A 22,744-nucleotide genomic window follows, 5' to 3' on the forward strand; every position below is an offset into this window, starting at 1 on the left:
CACTATTCAGAACTAGCTCTTCATCAGGAACGAACCGGTCCTCTTCCTGACTTTCTGGGACCCACAGTCATCTTTTCTCCTGTGCACAAACTTTGCTAGTTAAAGCCAACAGTGAGCATCAGCAGTGCACCGTCACAAGCCGCACAGCACAGCCTGGCACCGAGCCAGAGAGCGCGGATTGGACAGCAACAGCCTGCAACTGTTTGTTTGTGCCCGCAGGAGATCTGAATCCCCAGAAATTGGATGAGTATTCAACTTCACTGCATTACAGCTCGAGAATTCCATTGTTATCCAAACCAGTTGATATCAATTTAATTCCTAAGAGTTATGTACTTGTTTTGAGTATCTAATGTAGAAGTTGTAACCAAGTTCACTTTACGAAACGGTCTTAATGAATGATATACTGAACGTATGTCCTCTTGATATGTGTAACACTTTGTAACTGATTGAATATATATCTTTTGTATTCTGATAACCCTCTCGATAAGATCTGTTAGGTTTACATGCATATTCTATGTATTAATAAATGTATCCTCGTGTATTAGCACCTGTGTGTGTGCGTTGTTTGAGTTATGTCGCATGGTTGGACTCTAAAGCCATCAAAAGAATCAACTTTGTGATTTACTGCTACAATAAATAATTGTCTCAGTAAATGCCCAAACCCTACAGAACTGGTGCCTTCAGAGAGCCACTACAGTTACATATTTGGCGTCCCTGAACGGCCGGTTTTTCTTACACTACAGAACCAATTTTAAAAACAATTGCGGCACACTACGATTCACACTGACTCAAAAGTGATCACGGCAGATGTTGTTCCCTGCATAATGCTGAAGGGACCAAAGAGCATTGCTGTTGGGAACACAAAATGAGGCTTTTTTATGCCTTGATGTTAAGCTGACAAAGACTATCTTGAAACACCTAGTTCAGTCTCTCGACAGACTGCCAAGCAAAGCTTTTACCCATTGACGTCGCAATAGAAGGAAGGTCTTAACCCACCAACACTTAGCAGTGGCAAGATTCAAACCTAACCCAGCGAAGAAAATGGAGCACAAACCCAGCACTTAGACCACCCAGCCACACTCCTTACACCTTACTCTCTTGAGAACGTCGGGTGGGTTCAGCTCTTGTTGTGCGATGCGTGGAAATGACTGCATCTTCATTTTCCGAGATGTTTCCTATCACATCTTTGTCAGCTCTGAATAAAGTGCTTCTTTGGAGCAGGCTTCAGACCTTTTATTTTATTTATAAAGGAGGGCCATTCAGAAACATGTAATTCCTGTTTTAGAAATGCTTTGGGCGGTGTGTTTTATATAATGCACAAACAGTATTCTGATTGTATACTGTAGACCTGTGTAGCAATCATACTGGACGTGACTGGGATTCTGAAATGTTTCTTGAAAAGGTATTCAGGGCTGCTTGAATCTATAATAAAAAAGTGACCCGAAACTTCCAACCTTCCAATCACTGATGTCACTCTCCCTAAACCTGTACGGGATGTTTTGCTGATGTGCAGTGTGCCTTTACTCCTGTATTAAAAACGACCTCTGTTGTTGGGCGGAGTTGAAGGAGAACTTACTGCACAGAAAAAGTACGTAACGATAAAATATTTCTGCGCGTGAAACACATCAATCGTTCAGCATTTCTAAAATGTTTAATTGAATTGACAAAGAAATCCTCTCCTTAAACTTCGAAAAGGATTATCTGTTGAGCCAGCAGGCGTAACACTGCAGTTGCCCGTTTCTCACAGGTGGTTGAAGTTGTGGATAACATTTAGCAGGTTTGGCACCATGGCTTAGCTGGTTAAGACGCCTCACTAAAAACCAGGAGACCCTGGGTGTGAATCCCAGTGGTATCTATTCGTAGACAACAGGCCACTCATTGTCAATATTTATGGAGCTTAATTTAAAGACAACGGGAGAAGCATGAGTTACAGCTTTCTGTAGCTGTTTTATATAGGGATGTATCGGTTGGCTCTGTGGCGCAATGGAGAGCGCATTGGACTTCTAGGCTTTGATAGAATGAAGTCATTCAAAGGTTGTGGGTTCGAGTCCCACCAGAGTCATGTATCATTTTGATTCAACCTTTCAAAATCCTCTAGGGATCAGTGTTGATCAAGTCAAATAAAGGACTTCTTAAGAGTCCACAGTTGAAAATGAACCAGCAGCCACAAGAAAGAAATTAGCACTGGACTGTGATCACATTACTCCTGTCCTGGACTCCTTGCACTGGCTTCCTGTCAACTTCAAAATCCTCATGCTCACCTATAAGGCTCTCCATGGCTTGACACCACAGTACCTGTCTGGGTTATCGCCCTACTCCCCACCTCACAACCTTCGCTCTTCTAATTCTGGTCTCCTATCTGTCCCCCAGTCCATCTACACTCTATGGGTGACAGGGCCTTCTCCTGTTTTGTACCAAAGCTCTGGATCTTTATTCCCAAGGATATCAGAGAGTCACCTTCTCTAAACTCCTTCAAATCCAGACTCAAAACCCTCTTCTTTAGAAGAGCCTTTAATGAACTATTCTTTACCCCTCTGTTCCTACTGTATTTAATACCACCATCTATTGTCTCCTCTAACTGTGTATTCTCATCCTGCTTATCTTGTGTATTTTTTAACTTTATTGGTTTCATTCTGTAAAGCACTTTGAAAAGCCACCTTTAAAGGCACTATATAATGTATAGATTATTATTATTAATAATAATAATGAACAGCGCATTTAACACTGAGCACATGCGGTCCTTCTTTGCAAAGGATTGCAAAAGCTGGGAATTAGCCTTTCACTCGTGTTGTTGAAGACCGTATCCTGGCTTTGTTGCAGGAAATGTCTGGATGCCATCACCGGATCAAGGAGAGGATCAGGGTTTTGGGAAGTCTTTTTGATGCCTGACACTGTGTGTTTCCTGGTTGTAACGGGTGTCATTCTGGACCTAAACAACAGAGAACACCGTTGAAATAGCTGAACTGCCTAGCGGACACTTTGTTGCCTTCTTCTGACCTGTATTTAATGCGATTCTCTGAAAACTTGGCACGTTATATCTGTGCTACCTTTATGGAGGGCACACTCATAAGAATCATAGATTCGATCACAAGCATCTAAAAATGAGCCTGAGAAAATGACATCACGCTATGAGGCTGAATGGCACAAATTCTCCTGTTACTTCTGCAGCAAATGTGTGTTTTTTGCTTCTTATTTGGCAGCAGTGGGATTCCAACTCACACCCCCAAAGAGACTAGAGCTTTAATCTAGCTCTAAATTAAAAACTAGGTGACTTGTAATGGCTGGTAGGAGAGGAAAGGTATAAATGCTTCTTTTTTGGACAAAGTCTTTATCTTTTTTTTCACCAGTTGTTTTGATCAAATTATTGTAACGCAGTGCCATATTAAGGTATAATATGTACATGAACGTCATGTCTGAGTCGATGATGGCAGCTGAGTATCGCTGGAGGACAGTTCATCATGAGTGGGTAAGCCTGCATAATGAGGGAGAAGAGATCGGCCTCTCTGATGCAGTGTCCAGTGACACTAACCTTCTGTCCTACTGTTCTCTGCTAATGTAGATGGTGAATGTTTATTTAGGTGAATGTAAGGTTTCATTCTTGTAAAATATTTCCGAGCACTTTTTTTGTTGCTGAAAATTAATCCTGAGCATTTGAATGAATTCCGATATTGTCACCTAATTCCATACATTGTTTCATCAAACTAGAACATTTAGAGGAGGTCAATTGCATTTATGAATTGCATAGTGATAGTATTTCTTTCCATTTAAATACTTCAGTCAAAAATGTAGAGAAGGTGCTCCTGTTTTCACCATTATAAGAACTGTGATGCACCAGTAATATTTACTCTCATAAAAGTATTGTAATTGTATTGTTCTGTTCTGTAACAATCTTGAGTGACACAAACCTTCTGTTTTACTGCACTACACTTCTCCAGAGGCCAGTTCAGCACACAAGGATCCTCAGTCAAACAAACACTGCAATCGCTTGATAAACGCTATTTCTCATCCTTTCTCTTAGTGTCGGTGCTACTATTGTATGCAAAGGAGGCGACTTGACAATGAAGAGAGTCTTCATGAAGGTGTGTGTCGGCAAGCTCTCCACTGTCAATTGACTGGGCTTGTGAAGAAATCAATCTCATTCAACAACCATACAAATTGCACAGCTTAAGGCACATGAAGCGAAATCTGTGAGCTGATTGACACAAAACAATGTCACTTCACATTATCTGCAAAGTTGTTTTGCTTGTCTGACCACCTCTTCCTACTTTACAGTGAGCACATATATTTCAGTTCCTTTCTCCCATGTGGAGATGTATCCACTGCCAAAACTGCTGTCTGATTATTTAAATTATCTGTAAAACTGTTACATGACTTCATCTAATTGTAAATTTATAAGACGGTCTGTGAGACATTTGTGAGAGTAGCTGAATCCCAGGGCTGGTATGGAATCACACACAGGCGGGTCTTCTGTGTGATCTGAGTCCCACTGCTCAGAGCTACAGACTGGTCAAATGGTCACTATTGTAGACACGACCATCGGACCATAGGCTACAAATAATCAATATACCGATCATAGTGTCACTACTGTTGTTTATTACATAAATACTGTATATAAATAATAAGATAATTCCACACTCATAAAACATTTATAAACATTTTGGGAGGCTGACATACAGTAAAGAAAGTAATACTGAAGAGTTTGGAAGTCCTGGAAAGCGTTAATAGATCCTTCTTGCTTTCGACCTGGAACAGAGCCCACAACTGCCAGATCAGTGACCCCTGAGCCCAGTTCACAGAGAGGAGAACCAGGAGCTCTTCTATGTCTCTAAGAGGGCTGGGAGGAAAGATAAAAGGGGGAAATGTGACATGAGTCCAGGCTGTTCTGTCTGATATTGTTCATGTAGCAGCACTGATTGTCTGAATATCTTCTGGTTCTGGATTGTGAGGATAGAGAGCAGTACGGAGTTGAGATCCTGTCTGAGTGTGAGTCTGAGCTGTGAATCTCACTGAGAAGAGAATAATGATTTTTTATTCTGCCTGAGAATTTTCCTGAGAATTTTTTTCTTTTCCAAGTGGTGTTACATCCCCTTCAGATACTCTACACAGACTGCCAGAGAGAAGAGGATAGAGAGATGGACAGATAAGAGCACACACAGCAAGAGACACCGACGTCTTGATTTACTTTGAAGCAAGTGTTAATTTCTTTTCTGGAACAAGTTGTTTCTGAACTTCAAGAAATTCATACAACTTCTGAAAGATAAAATACAAATCTTGCTTCTCAGGACAGAAGAAATGCTTCCAAAAAATGCTAGTGATTTTTTCTCCTTTTAACGAAAAGTGGAGAAAAACAACAGCAGTGCAACTCCGTCGGCTTGATTTAGCTTAATACAAGTATTCACTTCCTTTTCTGTAGATTACAGCCTGCGAAAGATGAAATGAACTTCTTGGTTACTCTTAGTCAGTGCAGAAGAAATACTGCCAGCTGGCAGGAAAATGACAGTATTTTATTTTCTTTAACTACAAACATGTGAGTTGTGAAAAGCAACGGGAATGTGTCCCTGTGCAGCTGTTAAACAAAGGGCTGGTGGGTCAAACGTACTCAGGGACGTGCTTCAGATTGTGATGATGTAAACAAAATCTCCGCTAAAAATTGAAGGGATTTCTTCGCAAACCCTCTTGAATGTGGCAGGAAATCTTTGTGTTTTACTCGTGTGCAACTACAACAAGTAAACAAATAAGTACCTAAGTCAATGTCCAAGAAAACCATCTTCACGTGTGGAATTTTTCTTTAACTGGCTGTTGGGAGAATTCATTTATACACCCGTTGTATCCTTAGCAAAAATATTTTAAAATTAGAACACAGATTTGTTGGAGAACTTGACAATCCTTGACAATCATTATTAAATGAGCATTATACAAATGTGCGTTGATATTTTTAATATGTACCTTAATTGTAATATATATATACATAATTGCTTTGATATGGATGTTCATTTGAAGGAATTGAGGAAACTATGAAGGATCGCAGAACAACCAAAGATACATTTGGGCATCTGCTATTGGTAAAGATGAAAGAGTACCTTAAGTGTGAAGCTTTCATACACACGAGAGAAAAAAACAGTTTTAATGCACTTCATTAAACTGATGGTATGCTTATCAATCGTGCATAAAGTGTACATAGCAGAGGATGGTTTCGATCCATCGACCTCTGGGTTATGGGCCCAGCACGCTTCCGCTGCGCCACTCTGCTGACAGTTGTTATAATGTGATTCAACACAACTGCTCTATCTTTGCTTTCTAAAAGTGCGCCCGAGATGAAAAGTCTAAACGGTAAACGCAGACGTCACTTTGAGCACTTGGTCTTTTATAGCACAAATCATCACCCGCTGCTCTACATGGGCGTGTCTTCAATATCGTTGAGAACCAAACCTTCTGCTTTCCGAGGCAACTGATTCTTTCGTCGTTAATTCCCAAATCTTCAATGAGAATCAGTGAAACGAAAATCAAACACATGTACACACTCGCGTCCTAACCTGAAAGAAAAATCTACACCCACTTTATAATACTGAAAATGATTCAGGAAGTACAGCAAAGTTCTAAAACCAGCGAATGCATCTGCATACAGTACATAAAATGTCAATTTTTCAAAAGTAAAATCTTCAGCTTTGAAAGATTACCATCCATATATTTTCGTTTTTCTCTTTTTTTACATAACACGCTTTCGAGAAACAAACTGTCTTTTAATTAAGGTTTCATTAGAAAATGTGTATCTTGGTTTGCCAAGTTAAAATCGGCACATCCCAGTGGGCAAGAGATGTAGAATATACGACTATTAAACGCATACCAGACGTGTAACTGTGCTCCGTAACTGGTCTAGAATGAAATTGATTATATGTTTATTATACATAAATGGTTGTAGTTCTATTATACGGATAAATTTAGAAGACTACTATACATATATAGTTAAAGGTCTATTATACATCAAAGAAAGATTTGTATAGGTGTAGAAACTAGTAAATAAAGCCAATGATTTATTTTAGAAATTTATTCTTAAAATATACAACTATTCACACCTGAAAAATATGTAGTTCAAATTATACATTATATACAATATTGTAATCAACAAATGTCTAACCATCATAAAAAACACAACTAGTAAACTTCAGTTACAAATTCTAGTAACATGGCAATATATATATATAGTAATGACAAACACAAACTAATTACATGAACACGCTAATATTTAACTCAAAACCACATTTCGAAACTTCTTTATTTCCACGAAAATATTATTAATGTAGCACAAACGCTACTTTCTAATAAAGACAGAAAGAAACTATTTGTTTTGTGTCTCATGGTGATCCTCCTCTCGATACTAATGACGTGTTTAATATGATCCCTCGAGAAAAAAAAGGAGTCAATTTCCGCCTGGAATGATTGATGCCCCATCAAACATTTTGTAATATCCCTGGAAGTTTATACAGTAGAATCCTGGTTCGTGGCTTAAATTCAAGGTAAACAAGACTAAGGAAACGAGTTGGAAACTTGATGTCGAAGTGGGATTTAAATCACCCGGAACATTTCACTACATTGGGCAGTATGTGCTAGGGAGCATTGCTTGACATCCCTTCGATAGCTCAGTTGGTAGAGCGGAGGACTGTAGTGGAGTCATTAGGGAATCCTAAGGTCGCTGGTTCGATTCCGGCTCGAAGGAAGGTGCTTTTTGTGTACTTTAATCAAAGAGTTAAAAAAGCGAATCTGTTTCATTCAGACATTTATCAAAAGTTCAATAAACGACGAAGTAGAGGTTCCTGTTCCGAATTCAGCCCACGTCTGATTGTCTTGTTTTGGCCAAGATCCGATCTTTGAATTAAGGGACTACTCTGTCTGCTTTGTAATTCAAAAATACATACAAATGTCAAGTTTTTTGTAGATATAAAGGTGTTCTCTGTTTTCAAAGGATAGGTACTTAATTGGCATAATGATTTGGTATTGATTTTGTATCGTTGTATTATGAAGTTTGTGCTTTCTGTGTTTTTATCGTATTGTGAACTTATTTTTTAAACAAATGCTTACAAAGGCAAACAGGGCACACATCTGTTTATACCAGTGGTGAATTGTACATTTGTACAAGCTACTGTGTACTTCTGGGAGTATAACAGGTTCGATATAAAGTGGCAAAAATATAAAAGGGGAATATACCCCAGACTGCGTATAAGCTCTCGTTGTGACTGTTGTTTTATTTTTAGATAAAAATGGCGTACTGTGCGAAAATGTTGCAGAAACACAATTTGATATTTTAATAATTATTATTATAATAATTTGATCAAATTGAGGCCCAGGATCCAAATCTTCAGTTCTGATTTTTTTAAGTGATATCTTTCCTTCCTGTCGTGGAAGTCACACGATGTGAGCAATTGTTTTTTTTACGTTGCGATCCAAAGATCCTCAGGCGCACTGTAACCAAACCAGGATGGATTCTGCTCGGAGCCGGACTGAGCTCATTCTCACTCCCTGTGCTAAAAACAGAATTAGCTCTTCCCCGAACATCGTCTACAGCTGCTGGATGGTGCTCTGCGTCTTACTGCTCCGGCAATTACTTTGACGAAAGACAGATCACTTGTGCGCTTTTAACCTTCTCGCAGCTACAGCTATAGCCCTGAAAAAAGCATTAGCTTTATCAGTTTTTACATTAATCTATTTTGAATCAAAGTTTGATATTTTTTTTATTGCATTTTACATTACAATTATAATAATAATAATTATTATTATTATTACGCACACTTATATAGCGCTGTTCTGGATACTCCACTCAATGCGCTTTACAGGTAATGGGGACTCCCCTCCACCACCACCATTCTCCTGAATGATCACAGAGAGTCAGGACCTCGGTTTTACGTCTCAGCCGAAGGACGGCACCTGTTTACAGTTTAGTGTCCCCTTCATTGTACTGGGGTATTAGGACCCGCATGGACCGCAGGGTGTGCGTCAAGCGACAGAAACCAGACGTGTGTCGGGCTCGGCTGCGAGCAGGACAATGACATCACAGGGACAAAGTAGAGGAAATCAAAAGGGTTCTATAAAAGACCTGTGTAAGCTGTTGGTTTGCAGTCTGGACTCTAAATCCTCCGATCCGATTTTAAATCTCTCTAATACCTCAGCTGCGGCTTCTTCCGAGTATTTATTCGTATACTTATTATGTGTAAGTGTATAGATGAAACCTTTCATATATTGTTCAGTTTAAATCAAAATGCTTTACTAATACAAGAGAGAAGTATAGTATGAAGGATGTGACAAATCTATGATTTCTTGGAACAAAACGGTTTTTATTTGCATTCGAAATGAAGCGGAATTTTAGCGGGACACACAAACCCTTTGTCCATTTAGAGTTTTTAGAGTGAACAGACATAAATGTAGAAAACGTGTTTTTTAGCACTACAATAGCAGGGTCAGTGGCATAATGAATAACGCGTCAGGCCTCGCGTCAGAAAATTATAAGTTGGACTGCCGTCTGGCTTGTTGCGTTTATACCACTTACGTTGTTTTATATAAATGAACTCCACCTGAAAGCTATAAAAAACACTTTGGGTAAGTTGTCTGCAGCCTCATGCGAATTTCGACAACTTACCCAAAACACTGTACTGTCTGGAGATCAGCTCCAGCTCTGAACTCAATTGCAATGAAAAACCATGCGTAACAAAACTGGAGAACAGCTGAACTTGTGTTCAGTTCGGTGATGAGGGATCAGAACTGTCCTTGTTGTAATTAGCACGAACTGCACAGGCTCTGAATCAGACCATGTCAATTAGTCTGATCAATGTAGGACACGTTAATGTAGAATTATTAAAAGGTTTATTAGTTAGTTCAGGTTTACCCACCTGAACTAATGTAGAATTATTACTTGGTCTGTCTCTTGTTTGTATATAAATGAATGTCTCTGACAACTTAATGTTAGTTTTACGATGTAGGTCAGGCGTTGACATATGCACGAGTATACTAAATGTCTCACTCCTGATTCAACTCATGTTCTATAGGAGATTGGCGATTCCTCCTGTTTCTCATACAACCATATCAGAACAGAAGCCCATTTCACCCAGCTCTGATTCAAGATCGACTTGCATCTTTATCCCTTTTTTGTTCGTGATCATTATTTTCTTTAGTTATGATCAATATTGAACTTTTTCTAAGTGAAATGACAATAATCAAACATGCAGGCAGATTTTTGAAAAGTATTCGGAATTGACAGGGTGCCCCTTTGGAACAATCGTCAGAAATTGTGAGAAAATGAAAGTTATGTAAGCTCTCACACAAAGCATTGAAGATTGGAATCTGAGTGTAAAAAAGTTACCCGTCTCCCAATGATAGGCAGGGATACACACCATGACTCGAATAGACTCAGCAAACTTTAACACCTATGATATTACGAGTGCTTTGCACGTGTCGAATTTCAAGAAGGAACTACTACAACAGTTGTGGACATAATTCAATACCACCGGCAAAGTCCAATGCCGGCAACATCTGAGAAAATAATGTTCACTCATGGAATTTGGTCTTTGAATGGCTGGCGGGAAAATTCATTTATACTCCTGTTGCACCCTCAGCTGAAACATGTTAAAATAACAACGCAGATTTGTTGCAGAACCTGACAAGAATTATTGGGTTAGCACTGTATGTATTCTTGTATATTTACTTTAATTTTAATATAAATGTAAACATGCATGCTGTATAAGCTATTGTAATTTTAAAATATGTTAGCTGAGGATGCGAAGGGGGCTATTATACCTTGTGAAACACGCAAGGAACTGTAAAAAAGGCTGTTATTTGAATAAAATTGGCGATCACAAGAAAACCACAATTTATGTGGTATTATCATCAATATCCTTCAAAATCTACGTTCAAATGAAGGATTTGAAGAAACTATGAAAAAAGCAACAGTAATAGCAGAGGATTTTGATTTTTGCTCTTCAAGTCAGCAGATCACCGTAGAGTTACACCCCTACAAACAGCACAAAGGATGAATCCCACCACCTTCATTATTGCTGTGTTTGTGCCAGTGAAAGTAGCGTTTGTGTTATTGAAAGCATCTCGGAAGATGAAGGTGCAGTCACTTCCACATGTCATGATATCATTAGATCTGACGACAAGAGCTGAAGCCCCCCCTAGTCCAAGCCAGCAATGTGAAGATGGGTATGGAGGAAGGTAGCGTGGCTGAGTGGTCTAAGGTACTGGATTTAGGCTCTAGTCTCTCTGGGGGCGTGGGTTTAAATCCCACTGCTGCCAAATATTAATGTTTTAAGACCTGCAATACAATCAGTAAAAGCGCTTTTTGTTAGGCTGCGGGAGGTGTTTAGAGATAGACTTTCTAAAAGACAGGCTTAACATCAAGGCAGAAAAAATATTTTTTCTCAATAGAAATTCTCTTTGGCACGTTCAGCTTTATGTAGGGAACAACGTCTGCCGAGATCACTTTTGAGGCAGTGCACATGATAGTGTACCGGCAAGTACATTTAATATTGGCTGTGGTGGTGAGCTGCTTTTGTCTGTGAAACTTTTAATTCTTCACGCCGAATCGTTGGCAGGGGTAAAGCTTATTAAATCTTTGAACATAGCGCTCCATCAGAAATACTTTGTTCGTGATCAAAATAGATCAGAGGATTAACTTCATGGATTCACATAGCATACCTTACAGGAAAGATTTAAAAGGGGAATTGATTGTGCTTCCTGATGTTGTTCCTGTCGTTTCTTTGGATACAAAGGTGAATGTTCTTTGACGTTCTGCTAGAGTATCCACTGGGTGGGCTTTATCAATCAGCTCGGAGAGGTCATCAGTGCTCTGTCTCTGGAAAATAATCAGCACTGTCGTTTTTCCCTGTGCTGTCTTTTAAAACATATAAGATCACGAGTTTACAGATTTCTCCAAATAACAACTATACATTTTAACCCAGCGGTTAGCATTCCTTCAATCCAATAGTTTTACTCCGGGTAAAAAGCAGCAAAATATATAGAGAGATTATATTCAAATATTTAAACGTTCTTATTGGATTACCTGTATGGAGATATCGCTCAGAATTCCTAATATGATTTTGAGTTCAGTTTTGCTTTACTACTTTCAGAGTCTTTTATTGACCTTGCTGAAGCAGAGAAGTGACATAATCACAAATGCGACTTACCTGTGCTGCTGTTTTTGGTTAATAATGATTATTGCAAGGAAAAAAAACAGCTCCTTGCATTAAGAGCAAGAGCAACCAACACGCTCGCTTGTTGAGTTGGGTTTTTTTTCCGTGGTGCTCTTCCTCAGATGTAAAGTTATTTGGCGAGCAAGGACCTCTGAGAAGGAGCCTGAATCCATCAAGAACTCAGAAATTCTAATATCGCACTACTGTCTTGTGTACAGAGATCTGCTTCTTCCTTTTTGAGTGTTTTGGTGTTTAAGAGCACGCTTCCTACCTCGAATGTTAGTTTCAGGAGATGTGCTACCGGATAAATGATTATCTTGAAAAGGTTTGGGGATGCACTGGCCGGGATTAAAACCCGGCTCAATTATTTGGAAGTCACCTGTACTACCAACACACTTCTAAGAAGCACCCGCACATTTTCGCAATCCTCTCTCTCACCTACAAAGTTATGAAGACACAGACGACCAATGAAAACTAATTTGATTCACCCAAGGCTTTACTCTTCTGTTGTGATGTTGTTTTAATTAGTGTTAGCTGTGATGAGGTATTGTTTCTGTCTCTTAAAGTTTAAGAGTCTGCTCCTTTCTTCCTGGTATAGAAAAAAACATGTTCCATCTTTGTTTACAAACACCACTGTAAATTATTTGTCCATCTCTAAAGCCTGTGTGTATTGACAAGGCAATTCAAAAGCACATATTAAATAAGAACACGATCCTTCTTGTTACCATTCCCGTGGTTGGAGCGTTGTTTCGCCCTTTAACGTTCTTCTACAATATTTACAGACAGGGCTTTATCACTGGAGTTGTGTGCATCGGTCCATGAACATCAACTGTACTGCTGTTTTTCTATGCGTAATTTAATCGCAAGCACTTAAAAGATGCAAAAAGATTTCAAGGAAAACATAATTGAAAGACAGTCGAGTAAGGAGGTAGAAAAACGCTCTCCCCCATTGAAGAATCAACCACCGTCGCCCATGTGACTGGATATAAAAATAAATTATTCATTTCAATTATTCATAAAGGGTGGATTGTGGTCAGTGAACATATGCACATCTTTAAGTCAGTTCCACCATCTGTGCCATAGGGGATGTAGTTCAATGGTTTTCATGTATGAAGTTCCGAGTTCAATCCCTGGCATCACCAGATGTCTTACATTATTGTGCTCACATCGCAATCTTCTGTTGAGTGAGAACTCTTTGCTCGTGTTCATAGAGAGACAGGTTTACACAATTAAACTCAGTCACACACGAAGTGCTACAGTGTTGCTCTGCTGTTTTAAATGTACCTCCAAAGCATTTTGTTCTGTTAACTACCAAATGATTTGAACTAATTTTACATCATATTCAGGAAATCCAGAGAAGGTCATCAGACTTTTAGTGGCTGTTGAAGAAAACACCTGTTGAATCTCACCAGGGATTTCTTGAGAGATCATTCAGCAAGCGAGTTAACAGGGGTTAACGTAGAGAGTGGCGGAGGTGGGATGTCAGGGCTTGACGTCACTGCTTTATGCAAAGAATGGAGGGGTGGTCGTCAGGGCTATATGACTGTGCTTCACGCAGAGAGTGGTGGGGGTGTGATGTCAGGGCCATACGACAGTGCTTTACACAGAGAGTGGCGGAGGTGGGATGTCAGGGCCTGACAACACAGCTTAACGCAGAGAGTGGATGGGTGGGTGTCAGGGCCATATGACACTTCTTTACGTAGAGAATGGCGGGGGTGGGATGTCAGGGCTTGACGACACTGCTTTATTCAAAGAGTGGAGGGGTGGGTGTCAGGGCTATATGACAGTGCTTTCCGCAGAGAGTGGTGGGGGTGGGATGTCAGGGCCATATGACACTGCTTTACACAGAGAATGGAGGAGGTGGGATGTCAGGGCCTGAAAACACAGCTTAACGCAGAGAGTGGAGGGGTGGTGTCAGGGCCATACGACACTTCTTTACACAGAGAGTGGTGGGGGTGGGATGTCAGGGCCATATGACACTGCTTTATACAGAGAGTGGCGGGGGTGGGATGTCAGGGCCTGAAGATACTGCTTTACGCAGAGAGTGGCGGAGGTGGGATGTCAGGGCCTGACAACACAGCTTAACGCAGAGAGTGGAGGGGTGGGCGTCAGGGCCATACGACACTTCTTTATGCAGAGAGTGGTGGGGGTGGGATGTCATGGTTATACGACAGTGCTTTCCATTGAGAGTGGTGGGGGTGGGATGTTATGGCCATAAGACACTGCTTTATGCAGAGAGTTGAGGGATTGATGTCAGGGCCATACGACAGTGCTCCACTCAGGCCTCTGCTTGAATTTGTACTCCTCCTCTCTCCCTACCTCTACCTCTATGATATTTGCACTTTCTGGAGAGGCGATTTTCTCCACTTCAGTAGCCCGATTGCGTGGAGAGGGCTGTAGAATGTGGCACCGCCTTTCCTGCTCCGTCCATGACAGGCGTGCTGGTCTCTGGAGAGAGAGCACGGTCCATCAGCGCACTCCAATAAAGGCACTGGAAGCAGCTGAAACGCATTGGCGAAGCTCAGCACTGGGCCGCTGGGCACATCTTACCACTGTTTCCGTAGTGTAGTGGTTATCATGTTTGCCTCGCATGCGAAAGGCCCTCGGTTCGAAACCGGGCGGAAACAGACTGGCTTCTTTTGTCGCATACAAATGGGTTGTACAACTTTTAACTAGCAAATGGAAGAGGGCTGAAGTAAGAGACAAGATGTAAATAGGGTTAACTTAAGTCAGTTCTGCCTGAAAATTAGACTTCTAAGCAACAGGGGTTTATGGCAGGAAAGGGGGTTAACTGATAAGGATTCCAGATGCGAGGGGGCATAATCTTAAACTGACCATTTGGCCAGGGTCTCTTAACTGGCCAAATACCACGACCCCCCCTTACCATAACACCGAATGACGTCTGAAGCAGCAAGGAAGGACTATATAACCTAAAAGTTTGTACCGGCACATCGAACAATACTTCGGTTTTGTTGTTTCTTGTGGGAAACAAGACTTCGGCTTTATTGTTCCTTGTGTCCGTCATGGCAGTGAACAGGTCCTGGTTACAGGATCTCTAAAAAAGGAAATAAAGACTGAAATCAGATCCGACCCACCATGCTGCCACGGTGACGGTGCACTGCCCAGTGAAAGTGGCAGCCTGTCCCTGGACTGTGGGAAACTGGAGCACCTGGAGGAAACCCCCACAGACCAGGGAGAGAACATGCAAACTCCACACAGACAGCACCCACACCCCAGGTCCAGCACTGTGACGCATGCCCGACGATGCGGAAGGGCTTTTACAAATGAGTGTGTAACTCACACTGGTGCCCAGGATGGCCTGCTACCGGAACGCAACCTAATTTTCTTAATGCAGTTTGTTCGAAGCGGTTTGCAGGAGCTGGAGGTGAGGACTGAGCTGGGGTCCAGTGTGCAAGAGTGACTACTGATGTCGTGTGTGTGTGTGTGTGTGTGTGTGTGTGTGTGTGTGTGTGTGTGTGTCTGGATCATTGTGAGCGCCGTCAGGTTTGTGTATTTGTTTAAACAAGAGGACGTGTCTGTGCGGGTCTGACTCTGTGTGAGGGTGCAGCTCTAACTGTTCGCGCGCGGGCTTGTCTATCTCTCTACAATGCATGAGGGGCTAAATCTGCCTCTGAGAAACTGACTTTTCAGAAGAAAAATCTATGAAAAGGCACGGCCTGGCCCTCTTCTCTTGCTCCCGACGTATAACACACTGGGGGATGAAGCTGGTGTCTTCAGCTGTAACCCTAGCTATTTATGCAAACAGCTCTTTTATGAAAAGCAGCTCTAGGCCTAGACAAGAGGAACAGATAAAACAAATCTTAGATTTATGGCTTATTCAAAGCAGACTGAGCGCTGCTATACTGTATGTAGGAGCCAGAGATGAAGAATGAGCTATTTAAGGAAATCAGGAGTGTGAGAGAGGGAGTGTGTGTTTTTCCTCCCAATAGAGAAGGCTTGTGGTTCTTTCTGCTTTTCTGCACAGGCTGCCAACATAAGTACGTGTTGGGTTCTTGGTTTGAATGCTCGAGTTGTCAGGCTGGCGTTTTTTGTTCCTATTGGAGCCCATAATTGTGAACAAGGCGCTTGAGGACGTCTCTGTGCAGGTGTGCGTTTGTAATGACGTGTGTGCGCATCTCTGTAGCGGATGTTTCAGTAAAAAAACGCATTTAAAACATTCAACCTTTTCATGTTCCTAATATTCTTTCATTCTTCACAATAATAACTAAGGTTGCTGCTGGAAGAGGTGTTAGTGGGGCCAGCAGGGGGAACTCTCACCCTGTGGCCCATGTGGGTCCTAATGCCCCAGTATAGTGACGGGGACACTGGAAAAACTGTAAACAGGTGCCGTCCTTCAGATGAGACGTAAAACCGAGGTCCTGACTCTCTGTGGTCATTAAAAATCCCGGGGTGTTTCTCGAAAAGAGTAGGGGTTTTACCCCAGTGTCCTGGCCAAATTTCCCATTGACCCTTACCAATCATGGCCTCCTAATAACCCCCATTTATGAATTGGCTTCATTACTCTGCTCTCCTCCCCACTCATAGCTGGTGTGTGGGGAGCGTTCTGGTGCACTATGGCTGCCGTCCCATCATCCAGGTGGATGCTGCACATTTGTGGTGGTGGAGGGGAGTCCCCATGTCCTGCAAAGCGCTTTGAGTGGAGTGTCCAGAAAAGCACTATATAAGTGTAAGCAATTATTATTCATTATAATGTAATAAGTCCATTATTTCTCACCCCTCCATTGCAAGGCATACACAACACAAACACCAGGAACAATTATCTCAGAAGTGAATTGCAAATGTATTGAGTTGTGATGCAACTGTAACTTGAACCTAACATGACTGTGGCGTGCATTTTTGAAATTGCATTTTCACAGCTGAAATACAAAATGAAGCTGATCGCAGTCCAAACTCAAGGTATTGTTGTAAAACTAAATATTCAACATGTTTCTACCTGTCCCTTTTCAGCTCACTCAGAAGTCCACAGCCTGCAGCCTGGTGCCTCTCTGTCTGCCCCCTCCACACTGCTGGTCCAGTGGAGGTGCTGTTTGATCCTGCACGATCTGTCCGGAATCGTATAGTCTTACTGAGCAGCGCAGGGCTCCCTGGCCCCAGGTACGAACAGTGAGTGTCAGTGCAGAACAGCTCTCTGACACTCCGCTCCCTCACTCCAGCTGATCAGGGCAACTACACAGTGAGGGACCTTAATGGAAGCAGTATCAGCACTGTGATCGTCACTGTGGGTGGTGAGCAGGTCTACAGTAGGATCACTAGAGGGCTCTATATTCTTGACAGAGTGTGTTCTTATATCATCCTCTGTCCTGATTGTCTTTCAGCTCACAGAGACAATGTCACCCTGCAGCCTGAAGCCTCTCTGTCTGTCCCTCTGTTCACTGGAGAGCCAGTGGAGGTGCTGTTTGATCCTGCAGGAGGTGGAAACTGGACCTCAGTGTGTTCTGTCCAGAACAGCACAGCCAGCTGTGTCCCCCAGTACAGTTTTTTTTATTTTTGATGATTAGCCATATGTTGATTACAATATTGTACATAATGTATAATTTGAACTCGATATTTTTCAGGAGTGAATGATTGTATATTTTCAGAATAAATTTTGAAACCAAATTATTGTCCCTCGATCTCTGTCTCTCTCTCGTCCTGCTGTCTGTCTGTCCCTGCCTCTCTGTCTCTCTCTCTTTCAGCCCCGTCTGTCAGTCTGTCTGTCCTTCTCTCTCCTTCCTCTCTCTCTCTCCTTCCGCTCTCTCTCTCGGTTTGTTTGTCCCTCAATCTCAATCTTTCTCTTTGCCTGCTGTCTTTCTGTGCCTTCATCTTTGTGTCTCTCTCTCCTTCCTTTCTGTCTGTCTCTCTGTCTGTCCTGCGTTGTCCCAGCTGGGCCTGTCTCCCCGGCTCTCTGCCTTCAGCTCTGTTCGCCGATGTCCCACCAGCCCGTCTCTCTCTCAGCCTGTCTCTTGACTTGCAGGAGGAAGAGGAGGTGGAGACAGCTCCTCCGGCAGGAGAGAGGAAGAAGGTCAGTGCTGGTCCCACCCTGCCTCCTGTCCTGTCTGTGGTGGAGTTTCCCCATCTTGTCTGTCTTGTCAGCCCTGTCTGTCACTGTCTCTCTCCTCCTCCTCTCTGTGCTGTGGTGTCCAGTCAGTGTGTCTCTCTCCTCCTCCTCTCTGTCCTGTGGTGTCTAGGCAGTGTGTCTCTCTCCTCCTCCTCTTCTCTGTCCTATGGTGTACAGTGGGTCAGTATTAGTGGGCTACACCCAGGCTCACTCACTGCGAGTGTGATCTCAGCAGAGTCTCTGTACTCTTGGGACACTTGACTCACCTGTCTCTCTCTTTCTCTCCCTGTGCTGTCCCTCTCCTGCCCCCTCTCTCCCTACTCGGACTCCAGCTGGAGGAGGTCCAATCACCACCTCCTGTGAGACAGAAGAAAAAGAAAGTGGGTAATGCTCTGATTCTCTCTTTACTCCTGTCCAGTGTCCAGTCAGTGTGTGTGTATGAACCCCTCTCTCTCTCAGTGCAGTGTTCATGTACTGGAGTGTCCAGTCAGTGTGTGTGTATGAACCCCTCTCTCTCTCAGTGCAGTGTTCATGTCCTGGAGTGTCCAGTCCGACTCTTAACGTGACTCTCCTGTCTCTGCTTCAGAAGTGCTGGTGCGTCTTTTTAAAGTCCCTGAGCTGCATGTCGGTGGAGACAGATGATAAGGACGAGCCGATGGAGGCGGCGGAGACCGTGTGTCAGGAGAGGAAGAGCGAGGGAGAGGAGGAGCAGGCTGCCGGGAAGGACAAGAAGAAGAAGAGAAGGTGCAGGTGAGCAGACAGGGGGACGCCGCCCGGTCGTGTCTGTGATTCAAGAAGGAGTCTCCTCTTGCTGTTTGATGTCATGGTGATGTCCGTGTCTGTGTCCCTCACACCTGCAATAACAATATTCTTTCCAGGTTCCTTTCCTGGTTCTGTGCCAGCTAAGATCGGAGTCGCCTTCCCCACCAAGGACTGGAGTGGACTGGACTGGACTGGAGCTGAGGGACACCAGACTGGACTGGACTGGAGCCAAGGGACCCCAGACTGTGCTGGACCGAAGCTGAGGGACCCCAGACTGCACTGGACCGGAGCTGAGAGACACCAGACTGGACTGGACTGGAGCTGAGGGACCCCAGACTGTGCTGGACCGAAGCTGAGGGACCCCAGTCTGTGCTGGACCGAAGCTGAGGGACCCCAGTCTGTGCTGGGCCAAAGCTGAGGGACCCCAGTCTGTGCTGGACCGAAGTTGAGGGACTCCAGACTGTGCTGGACCAAAGCTGAGGGGCCCCAGACTGGACTGGACTGGAGCTGAGGGGCCCCAGGCTGTGCTGGACCGAAGCTGAGGGACCCCAGACTGGACTGGACCAAAGCTAAGGGACCCCAGACTGTGCTGGACTGAAGCTGAGGGACCCCAGTCTGGACCGAAGCTGAGAGACCCCAGTCTGTGCTGGACCGAAGCTGAGGGACCCCAGTCTGGACTGCACTGGAGCTGAGGGACCCCAGTCTGGACCGAAGGTGAGGGACCCCAGTCTGTGCTGGGCCGAAGCTGAGGGACACCAGTCTGGACTGAAGCTGAGGGACCCCAGACAGTGCTGGACCGAAGCTGAGGGACCCCAGTCTGTGCTGGGCCGAAGCTGAGGGACCCCAGTCTGTGCTGGACCGAAGCTGAGGGACCCCAGACTGGGCTGCACTGGAGCTGAGGGACACCAGACTGGACTGGACTGCACTGGAGCTGAGGGGCCCCATACTGGACTGGACCAGAGCTGAGGGGCCCCAGACTGGACTGGACCGGAGCTGAGGGACCCCAGATCCCAGTCTGGACTGAAGCTGAGGGACCCCAGTCTGGACTGAAGCTGAGGGATCCCAGACCCCAGTCTGGACTGAAGCTGAGGGACCCCAGACTGGACTGTGGAAAACTTTCACATTATCTCCACCTGAGTCCTCAGATCGTCTGCATGACCTTGTATTATTAAATATTATTTTAAGGTCCTGTGATGATCGTAAGATGGGGGGGGGGGGGGGGGTCCCTTGACATTAATCTGTATTGTAATTTTTGTTCTTTTGTTAAGCATCATTAAAATGTTTTTTAAAAAAAGCTTTTGGTTTTTTCCCTCCCCCCCCCGAAACGAACGAACAGAGTCTGTCTTTCTCTTTCATCCCGGAGAGTTTGTGGTTGATGGATTGAGGCCGAGAGCCCTCGTTGTCGGCGTGCCACCAGTTAGCGGGGCTAAAGCAGGGGGGGCATCGTGTCCAATACTCCTTGAAACGAGACAGATTTCAAGCCACCTCCGTCTGAAGAGAAGGAAGTTGACCACGAACTCCAGGGTGTCCTAGGAAGCTCTTTAGCCATCGTTTGCCCAGCAGCCATCTCACCCTGCAGCCCCCAGCTGGCAGCCCCCTCCCCACTGGAGCCCAGCAGGTAGAAGCCTGGTCAGTACCTGGAGGGGAGACTCCTGGGAAAAACTGAGGTTGCTGCTGGGAGAAGTGTGAGTGGGGCCAGCAGGGGGCGCTTTCACCCTGCGGTCTGTGTGGGTCCTGATGCCCCAGTATAGTGACAGGGGAAACTGGACTGTAAACAGGCGCCGTCCTTCGGATAAGACGTCAAACCGAGGTCCTGACTCTCTGTGCTCATTAACAATCCCGGGGTGTTTCTGGAGAAGAGTAGGGGTGTTACCCCAGTGTCCTGGCCTGATTCCCCCCCTGGTCTTTACCCATCATGGCCTCCTTATCACCCCCCTCTCTGAACTGGCTCCATCCCTCTGCTCTCCTCCCCACTGAGAGCTGCTGTGTGCTGAGCGGACTGGAGCATCATCCAGGAAGGGGCTGCACACTGGGGGGGCTGGAGGGGATCCCCCTGACCTGGGAAGAGCTCTGAGTGGAGGGTCCAGACTTATTAATTATTATTATTATTCGTGCTGCACTGGGCTTCAGTCCTGGCAGTGAGAAGGGGACTCTGTGATCAGTACAGATACTTATGACTGTCTAATAATACACGATAGAAATGGAAAACAGGGTAGCGCTGTAGTCTCTTCGAAAAGTTTTGAACTGCCAGAAGAAGTTTTCACAACCCGGACTCGTGAAGGTACAGCTCTTCTCCCTTCGTCTGGAGCAAGGTGAGAGGCCACCCCCTCGGGGCGCAGTATCCCCGATGCACCCCCCCCACCACCACCCAAAACGACAGAAAAACACCAGAGAGAAACGGTCTCCGAAAGAGAAGCGTACACCGGGAAAAACACGACGGGGTCATTACAAATGGGAATAGGAGTTCTTTTTTTCTTTTCCGGACGTCAGTTGTATCGTGTCCTGGTGATTTCTCCGGTTTCGAACGGAGTTCAATGTCACGTTTCTACTTTATTAGAGAGAGGCACTGAACTTTGGGGAACGTGACATCCACCCAGTATTACTAGGAGGTTGATAAATATAAATGTTCTTTTTCCACCCGTATGATACCTCGCGAAATATAACGATGGCCAACTCCTTAAGTCGAAATTTAAACCCTTCTCACGCTAGAAGACAGTCCGTCAACATCGCCGCGGCCCGAAGCGCGACCTTCGGTATGACGTTGGCGGAAGGGGGTAGGGTAAGTACGTCACAGCCGGGGGAAGCCCCTATCACGTGAGAGGGGTGCGGCGGGCGACGAGCCCCCGGGGGCGAAGAGAAGTTGATTTGCGTGGGGTGTGGAAACACGACATGACCGGGCAAACGAGCCGTTTTTTTTTTTGTTTTGTTTTTTCAGAACATCAGAACAACCGCAGAGATGACCATCGATCCACTCCAGACGTTTCCTTTTTTGTCCTTTTTGGCCTCCAAAATAAAAAAATAACTGGGATCCATCGTGGCGTTGCCAAATTAAAACGTCAACCACTTTTCTGGCTTTCGTGCTGTCCATGATGAAACGGTCATGGTTGTGTAAGCATATGTTACGTCACAGACCGGCGGCGCTCGGACGTGAGGAGTGTCGTTACGTTTTTGAAATGGCACGTCAGACAAGATCTCTGACAAGATCTCTGAAAAACCCAAACCTGTAAGATTCAATTTCAATTCAGTTTTTTTTATATAGCTCCTTTCACAACAAGAATGCCCCAAGGCCCCGAACAAAGGAGTTGTTCCACACCCCCGCCACCCTCTGTGTACAGTAGAGCCCCCTGTACTGACTGGAGGAGCTCACCCAGCTGTGTCTGGAGAGAAGCCGGGGTATCGGCTTCAACCACAGGGCTGGGCGGCTTGTTCCCCACCCCCACCCCCTTCTGTGGACAGAAGAGCCTCCTGTCCTGACTCCAGTAGGAAATGTCACCTGGAGGCAACACACCGGCTTCTTTTAACAGATCACCTCGGGAATCGGGAACAACGGAGCTGTGTGCGGCCGTCTGTACGGAGGGGTTCAGCGCGGAAGGGCTCCGGGCTCGGGTCTGGACCCGGAGGGGGGGGAGACTGTCTGTGTGGAGTCTGCATGTTCTCCCTGTGTCCTTCGGGTCCAAAGACAGGCTTTTGGGCTAATTGGCTTCTGGGAAAACTGGCCCTGGTGTGTGTGTGTCCTATGATGGAGTGC

The 22,744-nt window shown here is 44.4% G+C and overlaps 4 non-coding genes across 4 annotated transcripts; all 4 read left to right on the forward strand.

Annotated features, from left to right (window-relative positions):
* Window positions 1-1,969: 1,969 nt before the first annotated feature.
* trnar-ucu (transfer RNA arginine (anticodon UCU)) lies at window positions 1,970-2,062 on the forward strand. Its single transcript has 2 exons — window positions 1,970-2,006; window positions 2,027-2,062. It is a non-coding gene; the product is annotated as a tRNA-Arg (tRNA).
* A 5,564-nt stretch (window positions 2,063-7,626) lies between these two features.
* Window positions 7,627-7,714, forward strand: trnay-gua (transfer RNA tyrosine (anticodon GUA)). The gene is given in 2 exon segments: window positions 7,627-7,663; window positions 7,679-7,714. It is a non-coding gene; the product is annotated as a tRNA-Tyr (tRNA).
* A 3,484-nt stretch (window positions 7,715-11,198) lies between these two features.
* Window positions 11,199-11,280, forward strand: trnal-uag (transfer RNA leucine (anticodon UAG)). Its single transcript has one exon. It is a non-coding gene; the product is annotated as a tRNA-Leu (tRNA).
* A 3,450-nt stretch (window positions 11,281-14,730) lies between these two features.
* trnaa-cgc (transfer RNA alanine (anticodon CGC)) lies at window positions 14,731-14,803 on the forward strand. Its single transcript has one exon. It is a non-coding gene; the product is annotated as a tRNA-Ala (tRNA).
* The last annotated feature ends 7,941 nt before the right edge of the window (window positions 14,804-22,744 follow it).

Source organism: Lepisosteus oculatus, chromosome 14 (assembly GCF_040954835.1).
Source record: "Lepisosteus oculatus isolate fLepOcu1 chromosome 14, fLepOcu1.hap2, whole genome shotgun sequence".
In the NCBI taxonomy this organism is placed as follows: Eukaryota; Metazoa; Chordata; class Actinopteri; order Semionotiformes; family Lepisosteidae; genus Lepisosteus; species Lepisosteus oculatus.